The sequence below is a fragment of the Mesoplodon bidens genome, assembly GCF_964165515.1.
Source record: "Mesoplodon bidens genome assembly, chromosome: 3".
Taxonomy (NCBI): domain Eukaryota; kingdom Metazoa; phylum Chordata; class Mammalia; order Artiodactyla; family Ziphiidae; genus Mesoplodon; species Mesoplodon bidens.
The window spans coordinates 90,899,667-90,909,035 of record NC_138178.1 but is presented as its reverse complement, the minus strand read 5'-3'; positions in this window follow the sequence as shown (position 1 = coordinate 90,909,035).

Here is a 9,369-nt window from a genome sequence, read left to right as displayed (position 1 = left end):
TATCTAAAGAAAATGAACTTTTTTTAGTGTTTGAATCATTTGTGTATATGTGGGCCCTGGACTTTCTCTCATGACTCAAATTCATAATACAAAATTTTAACACTAATCTCAGCATCAGCTGAGAAAGTTCCTTTTTTCCCATATGGTAACTTTTCCTTATATATCTTCATATTTGTGGTTAAATTCTTCTGAACACCTAAGTATCAATTACCTTTTTCCTGAAATGTATTAAATATTATCTCTCCTGAACATTATCTTAGTCACATCCAGTTGATTATGTTTCTTATGTAAAAACCAAGCCTGTCTGTGTATCTTTTTTTTTTTTTTTTGCGGTACACGGGCCTCTCACTGCTGTGGCCTCTCCCGTTGCGGAGCACAGGCTCCGGACGTGCAGGCTCAGCGGCCATGGCTCACGGGCCCAGCCACTCCGTGGCATGTGGGATCTTCCCGGACCGGGGCACGAACCCGTGTCCCCTGCATCGGCAGGCGGACTCTCAACCACTGTGCCACTAGGGAAGCCCCTGTCTGTGTATCTTGAATTGATTAAAATGATTAAGTAAATTTACACCAAGTTATGGACTTGGGATTTCTTGGGAGTGTTCAAGTATTTTTCTGACATAGGTAGTATGCATGTATTAACAAAGTAAATAAAAAATTACAGGGCCTCCCTGGTGGCGCAGTGGTTGAGAGTCCGCCTGCCGATGCAGGGGATACGGGTTCGTGCCCCGGTCTGGGAGGATCCCATATGCCGCGGAGCGGCTGGGCCCGTGAGCCATGGCCGCTGGGCCTGCGCATCCGGAGCCTGTGCTCCGCAACGGGAGAGGCCACAACAGTGAGAGGCCCGCATACCGCAAAAAGAAAAAAAAAAAAAAAAAAAAAAAAAAAAAATTACAACAAAAGTGATTCCCAAACAAAAGTGATTATATCTTTAAGTGTATATAGAAAAGGGCAGATGCAATATATATGCTTGAAATAGAACCAGAAGCAATAAAATCAGTTGATAATATAAGCCTTTCAGGAATTAGAAGCATGTGAACAAATAAAATAGGCAAAGATAAACTGTTTTTTTAAAAATCTATTGTCTCCTTTATCCATTCATCTGTCGATGGACACTTAGGTTGCTTCCATGTCCTGACTATTGTAAATAGTGCTGCAGTGAACACTGGTACATGACACTTTTTGAATTATGGTTTTCTCAGGGTATATGCCCAGCAGTGGGATTGCTGGGCTGTATGGTAGTTCTATTTTTAGTTTTTTAAGGAACCTAAATGGGAAGTGAAAAGCAGTATGATTTTTTCATTGATCATTTAAACTGTTTCTTTTTATTCACCTTTCTGTATCTGATAGATTGCCTCTGGCTCCCATTTTATTTAAAATGCTGCCCCACATTAGAACTTTTGGTTACTTCTCTACCCTTCTGCAATCATGTCTCCTATGATGCTTTTCACTATTAGGCATAGTCATTCCTCATACTGTTTATTTAGTGTGTAGTTCTTAGTTCATCTTATTTATTTCATCCTTCATGATCAGATTATTTTTCTTTCTAGCTTTTGGTAGGGTTTTGTGTCATTAGATAAGCTATGAGTCATTGGCAGAGTCTGCTACTAACGTCTGAATGTCTGTTTGTTTCCCTTTCTTCCATGATGACAGAACCCCTAATTTCTATCTGGGCACATGCTACCTAGAATAAAGATGATATTCTCAGTTTCACTTGAAATTAAGTATGCTGTGTAACAATGTTTTGGTCAATGGATGCACAGTAGAAATGGCATCTGGGCACTTTCTTTTTTTTGTCCACACTGCGTGGCTTGTAGGATCTTAGTTTCCTGACCAGGGCTCAAACCCAGGCCCTCGGCAGTGAAAGCGCCAAGTCCTAACCACTGGACCACCAGGGAATTGCCTGGGAATTTTTCTTAATGACATCTGGCACGTCCCCTTCGTTGCCCTTTTCCTTCCACTCATTTTTCCTGCTTCTTTCATCCTGTTGCTTGGAATGGGGATGTGATAGCTACTATTTGAACTGTAAAAGCATATACTCTACGATTCACAAAGCAGTAAACTAAAAGGAGCCTAGGGTCCTGAGGACATTGTGGAGATACCTGCCACCCCAGCCCTGGGTTGCCTACCTCTAGACTTTTTTTTTTTAATAAATTTATTTATTTATTTATTTATTTTTGGCTGCGTTAGGTCTTTGTTGCTGTGTGCGGGCTTTCTCTAGTTGCCGTGAGTGGGGGCTCCTCTTTGTTGTGGTGTGCGGGCTTCTCATTGCGGTGGTGTCTCTTGTTGTGGAGCACGGACTCTAGGCACGCGGGCTCAGTAGTTGTGGCACACAGGCTTAGTTGCTCTGCAGTATGTGGGATCTTCCCAGACCAGGGCTCAAACCCGTGTCCCCTGCATTGGCAGGCAGATTCTTAAACACTGCGCCACCAGGGAAGCCTTAGAATTTTATGTGACAGAGAAATAAACTTCTCCTTTGTTTAAGGCACTATATTTTTGTGTCTCTTACTGCCAAACTAACCATAAATGAGGCTTAAGAACAAGCTACTGACCTTGTTTTATGGAAGATAATTGTGTGGAAGATAACTAGTTCTTTACATCTGTAAAGTATTAATCTTGAAGTTATAAAGGTGACCTTAGTGACATTACATGTCTATTAGATTTATAGCAGCTTTAGTAGAAAATAGTTCTTTCAAATGGAATGTTTGGTTACACTGTTACTCAGCAGTGTGGAAAAACTGAAAATGACCTCAGTGTTTAATAATGAATTAATAGAATGGCACCTTAAATCATATTGTATCAATTTAATAGAATAGTAATTTTTTTCTTTTTAACAGCTTTATTAAGATATAATCACATACCACACAATTCACCCATTTAATGGGTACAACTTAATGGTTTTTAGTATAGTGACAGAGTTGTGCAACCATCACCGCAATCTGATTTAGAAGTTTTTCATCACCCCAGAAAGGAACCTCTTGCCCACTAGAAGTCAATACTCATGCCCCTCTCCCACACCCATACTGCTAGCCCTAGACAACCACTAATCTACTTTCTGTCTCTGTAGATTTGCCCATTCTGGACATTTTATATGAATGGAATCATATAACACATGCTCTTTTGTGACAAACTTCTTTCACTTAGCATAATGTCGAGTTTATTCATGTTATAGCATGAGGTATCAATACTTTATTCCTTTTTATCGCCAAGTAGTATTCTATTGTATGGACATACCACATTTTATTTATCTATTCATCAATTGATGGATACTTGAGTTTCCACTTTTTGGCTATTGCGAATAATGCTGCTATGAACATTTCATGCACAAGTTTTTGTGTGGATGTGTGTTTTCGGTTCTCTTGGGTATATATCTAAGAATGAAATTGCTGGATCACATGGAAACTATGTTTAACATTTTAATGAACTGCCAACTATTTTCCAAAGTAGCTGTATCATTTTACATAGCCACCAGCAACGTGTGAGGGTTCCAGTTTCTCCACATCCTCACCAACGCTTGTTATTATCTATCTTTTTGAATATAGTCATCCTTGTGGGTGTGAAGTGGTATCTCATTGATGTATATTGTTGGGGATATAGTTGGTCATCAAGAGGATGTGACCACTGGTTGACCTGTGAGCTGGACCTGGGGTCAGTGGCTTACCACCCCATCCCCTATCTTTGGAATGTTTGTTCTGCCCACTGTTCCCACAGTGGGAGCCACTTTCAAAGACACAGCCTTGGAACTTCCCTGGCGGTCCAGTGGTTAAGACTCTGTGCTTCCAATGCAGGGGGCTTGGGTTCAATCCCTGGTTAGGAACTAAGATCCCACATGCCGTGCAGTGCGGCCAAAAAATAAAATTAAAAAAAAAAAAAGGACACATCCTTGAGAGAGTAATGTGTTGTTGAGACCATCTGGACAATATACGTGACTGAACCCAGTTAAGAACTCTTTATAAACTTCTAAGATTCCAGTGGATGGGTGTGGAGATCTACTCGTATTGTGGCCACACAAGACAAGCCTCATATGTCACTTCCCTTGCTTATTGAAACTGCCATCTTCTAATCTGCAATGGTCTGCCTTTTCCTTTGGTCTCTCCTTACCCTCCACGTAGGGGGACCAGTTACAGATTTTACCCGGGAAGCTCCCAAGTTTGCCAACCAATAGCTTTTTGAGTCCTTTGCCCATTTTATTTGTTTTGTTGTTTTTGTTTGTTTGTTTATGTTTTTCTTCCTTTGCCCATTTTAAATTTGGGTTGTCTTTTTATTATTAAGTTATAAGAGATCTTTATATACTCTAGATACAAGTCACTTACATATATAATTTGTAAATATTTCCCCCCACTATGTCAGTTGTTTTTCACTTTCCTTTTTCTTTTTATGTATAAATTTATTTTTTAATTAAGCTTTTATGAAATTGCCATTCTATATTTGGACTCTTTTTTAATTTCTTTTTTTTCATCTTTATTGGAGTATAATTGCTTTACATTGTTGTGTTAGTTGCTGCTGTATAACAAAGTGAATGAGCTATATGTATACATATATCCCCATATCCCCTCCCTCTTGCGTCTCCCTCCCACCATCCCTATCCTACCCCTCTAGGTCATCACAAAGCACCGAGCTGATCTCCCTGTGCTATGCTGCTGCTTCCCACTAGCTATCGATTTTACATTTGGTAGTGTATATATGTCCATGCCACTCTCTCACTTCGTCCCAGCTTACCCTTCCCCCTCCCCGTGTCCTCAAGTCCATTCTCTACATCTGCGTCTTTATTCCTGTCCTGCCCCTAGGTTCTTCAGAACCATTTTTTTTTTTTTAGATTCCATATGTATGTGTTAGCATATGGTATTTCTTTTTCTCTTTTTGACTTACTTCACTCTGTAGGACAGACTCTAGGTCCATCCACCTCACTACAAATAACTCAATTTTGTTTCTTTTTATGGCTGAGTAGTATTCCATTGTATATATGTGCCACATCTTATTTATCCATTCATCTGTCGACGGACACTTAGGTTGCTTCCATGTCCTGGCTATTGTAAATAGAGCTGCAATGAACATTGTGGTACATGACTCTTTTTGAATTATGGTTTTCTCAGGGTATATGCCCAGAGTGGGATTGCTGGGTTATATGGTAGTTCTAGTTTTAGTTTTTTAAGGAACCTCCATACTGTTATCCATAGTGGCTGTATCAATTTACGTTCCCACCAACAGTGCAAGAGGGTTCGCTTTTCTCCACACCCTCTCCAGCATTTATTGTTTGTAGATTTTTTGATGATGGCCATTCTGACTGGTGTGAGGTGATACCTCATTGTAGTTTTGATTTGCATTTCTCTAGTGATTAGTGACGTTGAGCATCCTTTCATGTGTTTGTTGGCAATTTGTATATCTTCTTTGGAGAAATGTCTATTTAGGTCTTCTGCCCATTTTTGGATTGGGTTGTTTGCTTTTTTGATATTGAGCTGCATGAGCTGCTTGTAAATTTTGGAGATTAATCCTTTGTCAGTTGCTTCATTTGCAAATATTTTCTCCCATTCTGAGGGTTGTCTTTTCGTCTTGTTTATGGTTTCCTCTGCTGTGCAAAAGCTTTTAAGTTTTTTTAGGTCCCATTTGTTTATTTTTGTTTTTATTTCCATTTCTCTAGGAAGTGGGTCAAAAAGGATCTTGATGTGATTTATGTCATGGACTGTTCTGCCTATGTTTTCCTCTAAGAGTTTTATAGTGTCTGGCCTTGCCTTTAGGTCTTTAATCCATTTTGAGTTTATTTTTGTGTATGGTGTAGGGAGTGTTCTAATTTCATTCTTTTACATGTAGCTGTGCAGTTTTCCCAGCACCACTTATTGAAGAGGCTGTCTTTTCTCCATTATATTTTCTTGCCACCTTTATCAAAGATAAGGTGACCATATATGTGTGGGTTTATCTCTGGGCTTTCTATCCTGTTCCATTGATTTATATTTCTCTTTTTGTGCCAGTACCATGCTGTCTTTTTTTAAAATTTTTAATTCTAAAATTTTTATTTTTTTACTTTATTTTTTAAAATTTTGTTTATTTTTGGCTGCGTTGGGTCTTCATTGCTGCATGCAGGCTTTCTCTAGTTGTGGTGAGGAGGGGCTACTCTTTGTGATGCGTGAGCTTCTCACTGTGGTGGCGTCTCTTGTTGCGGAGCACAGGCTCTAGGCACGCAGGCTTCAGTGGTTGTGACGTGTGGGCTCAGTAGTTGTGGCTCGCAGGCTCTGGAATGCAGGTTCAGTATTTGTGGCACACGAGGTTAGTTGCTTAGTTGCACACAGCATGTGGGATCTTCCTGGACCAGGGCTCAAACCCATGTCTCCTGCATTGACAGGTGGATTCTTAACCACTGCACCACCAGGGAAGTCCCCCATACTTTCTTGATTAATGTAGCTTTGTAGTATAGTCTGAAGTCAGGGAGCCTGATTCCTACAGCTCCGTTTTTCTTTCTCAAGATTGCTTTGGCTATTCGGAGTCTTTTGTGTTTCCATACAAATTGTGCAATTTTTTGTTCTAGTTCTGTGAAAAATGCCATTGGTAGTTTGATAGGGATTGCATTGAATCTGTAGATTGCTTTGGGTAATATAGTCATTTTCACAATGTTGATTCTTCCAGTCCAAGAACATGGTATACCCCTCCATCTGTTTGTATCATCTTTAATTTCTTTCGTAAGTGTCTTATAGATTTCTCATACAGGTCTTTTGTCCCCTTAGGTAGGTTTATTCCTAGGTATTTTATTCTTTTTGTTGCAATGGTAAATGGGAGTGTTTCCTTAATTTCTCTTTCAGATTTTTCATCATTAGTGTATAGGAATGCAAGAGATATCTGTGCATTAATTTTGTATCCTGCTACTTTACCAAATTCATTGATTAGCTCTAGTACTTTTCTGGTAGCATCTTTAGGATTCTCTATGTATAGTATCATGTCATCTGCAAACAGTGACAGTTTTACTGCTTCTTTTCCGATTTGGATTCCTTTTATTTCTTTTTCTTCTCTGATTGTTGTGGCTAAAACTTCCAAAACTATGCTGAATAATAGTGGTGAGAGTGGGCAACCTTGTCTTCTTCCTGATCTTAGTGGAAATGGTTTCAGTTTTTCACCATTGAGAACAATGTTGGCTGTGGGTTTGTCATATATGGCCTTTATTATGTTGAGGTAAGTTCCCTCTATGCCTACTTTCTGGAGAGTTTTTATCATAAATGGGTGTTTAATTTTGTCGAAAGCTTTTTCTGTATCTATTGAGATTATCATATGGTTTTTATCCTTCAGTTTGTTAATATGGTGTATATCATTGATTGTTTTGTGTATATTGAAGAATCCTTGCATTCCTGGGATAAACCCCTCTTGATCGTGGTGTATGATTCATTTAATGTGCTACTGGGTTCTGTTTGCTAGTATTTTCTTGAGGATTTTTGCATCTATACTCATCAGTGATATTGGCCTGTAGTTTTCTTTTTTTGTAACATCTTTGTCTAGTTTTGGTATCAGGGTGATGGTGGCCTCTTAGAATGAGTTTGGGAGTATTCCTCCCTCTGCTATATTTTGGAAGAGTTTGAGAAAGATAGGTGTTAGCTCTTTTCTAAATGTTTGATAGAATTCACCGGTGAAGCCATCTGGTCCTGGGCTTTTGTTTGTTGGAAGATTTTTAATCACAGTTTCAATTTCAGTACTTGTGATTGATCTGTTTATATTTTCTATTTCTTCCTGGTTTAGTCTCAGAAGGTTGTGCTTTTCTAAGAATCTGTCCATTTCTTCCAGGTTGTCCATTTTATTGGCATATGGTTGCTTGTAGTAATCTCTCATGATCCTTTGTATTTCTGCAGTGTCAGTTGTTACTTCTCCTTTTTCATTTCTAATTCTGCTGACTTGAGTCTTCTCCCTTTTTTTCTTGATGAGTCTGGCTAATGGTTTATCAATTTTGTTTATCTTCTCAAAGAACCAGCTTTTAGTTTTATTGATCTTTGTTATCGTTTTCTTCATTTCTTTTTCATTTATTTCTGATCTGATCTTTATGATTTGTTTCCTTCTGCTAACTTTGGGGTTTTTTGTTCTTCTTTCTCTAATTGCTTTAGGTGTAAGGTGAGGTTGTTTATTTGAGATATTTCTTGTTTCTTGAGGTAGGATTGTATTGCTATAAACTTCCCTCTTAGAACTGCTTTTGCTGCATCCCATAGGCTTTGGGTCATCGTGTTTTCATTATCATTTGTTTCAAGGTATTTTTTGATTTCCTCTTTGATTTCTTCAGTGATCTCTTGGTTATTTAGTAATATTGTTTAGCCTCCATGTGTTTGTATTTTTTACAGGTTTTTTTCCTGTACTTGATATCTAGTCTCATAGCATTGTGGTCGGAAGAGTTACTTGATATAATTTCAGTTTTCTTAAATTTACCAAGGCTTGATTTGTGACCCAAGATATGATCTATCCTGGAGAATGTTCCATGAGCACTTGAGAAGAAAGCATATTCTATTGTTTTTGGATGGAATGTCATATAAATATCAATTAAGTCCATCTTGTTTAATGTGTCATTTAAAGTTTGTGTTTCCTTATTTATTTTCATTTTGGATGATCTGTCCATTGGTGAAAGTGGAGTGTTAAAGTCACCTACTATTACTGTGCTGCTGTCGATTTCCCCTCTTATGGCTGTTAGCATTTGCCTTATGTATTGAGGTGCTCCTATGTTGGGTGCATAAATAGTTACAATTGTTATATCTTCTTCTTGGATTGATCCCTTGATCATTAGGTACTGTCCTTCTTTGTCTCTTGTAATAATAGTCTTTATTTTAAAGTCTATTGTGTCTGGTATGACAATTGCTACTCCAGCTTTCTTTTCATTTCCATTTGCATGGAATATCTTTTTCCATCCCCTCACTTTCATTCTGTATGTGTCCCTAGGTCTGAAGTGGGTCTCTTGTAGACAGCATGTATACAGGTTTTGTTTTTGTATCCATTCAGCCAGTCTATTTCTTTTTGTTAGAGCATTTAATCCACTTACATTTAAGGTAGTTATCGATATGTATGTTCCTATTAACATTTTCTTAAATGTTTTGGGTTTGTTATTGTAGGTATTTTCCTTCTCTTGTGTTTCCTGCCTAGAGAAGTTCCTTTGGCATTTGTTGTAAAGCTGGTTTTGTGGTGCTGAATTCTCTTAGCTTTTGCTTGTCTGTAAAGGTTTTAGTTTCTCCATTGAATCTGAATGAGATCCTTGCTGAGTAGAGAAATCTTGGTTGTAGGTTTTTCCCTTTCATCACTTTAAATATGTCCTGCCACTCCCTTCTGGCTTGCAGAGCTTCTGCTGAAAGATCAGCTGTTAACCTTATGGGGATTACGTTGTATGTTATTTGGTGCTTTTCCCTTACTGCTTTCAATATT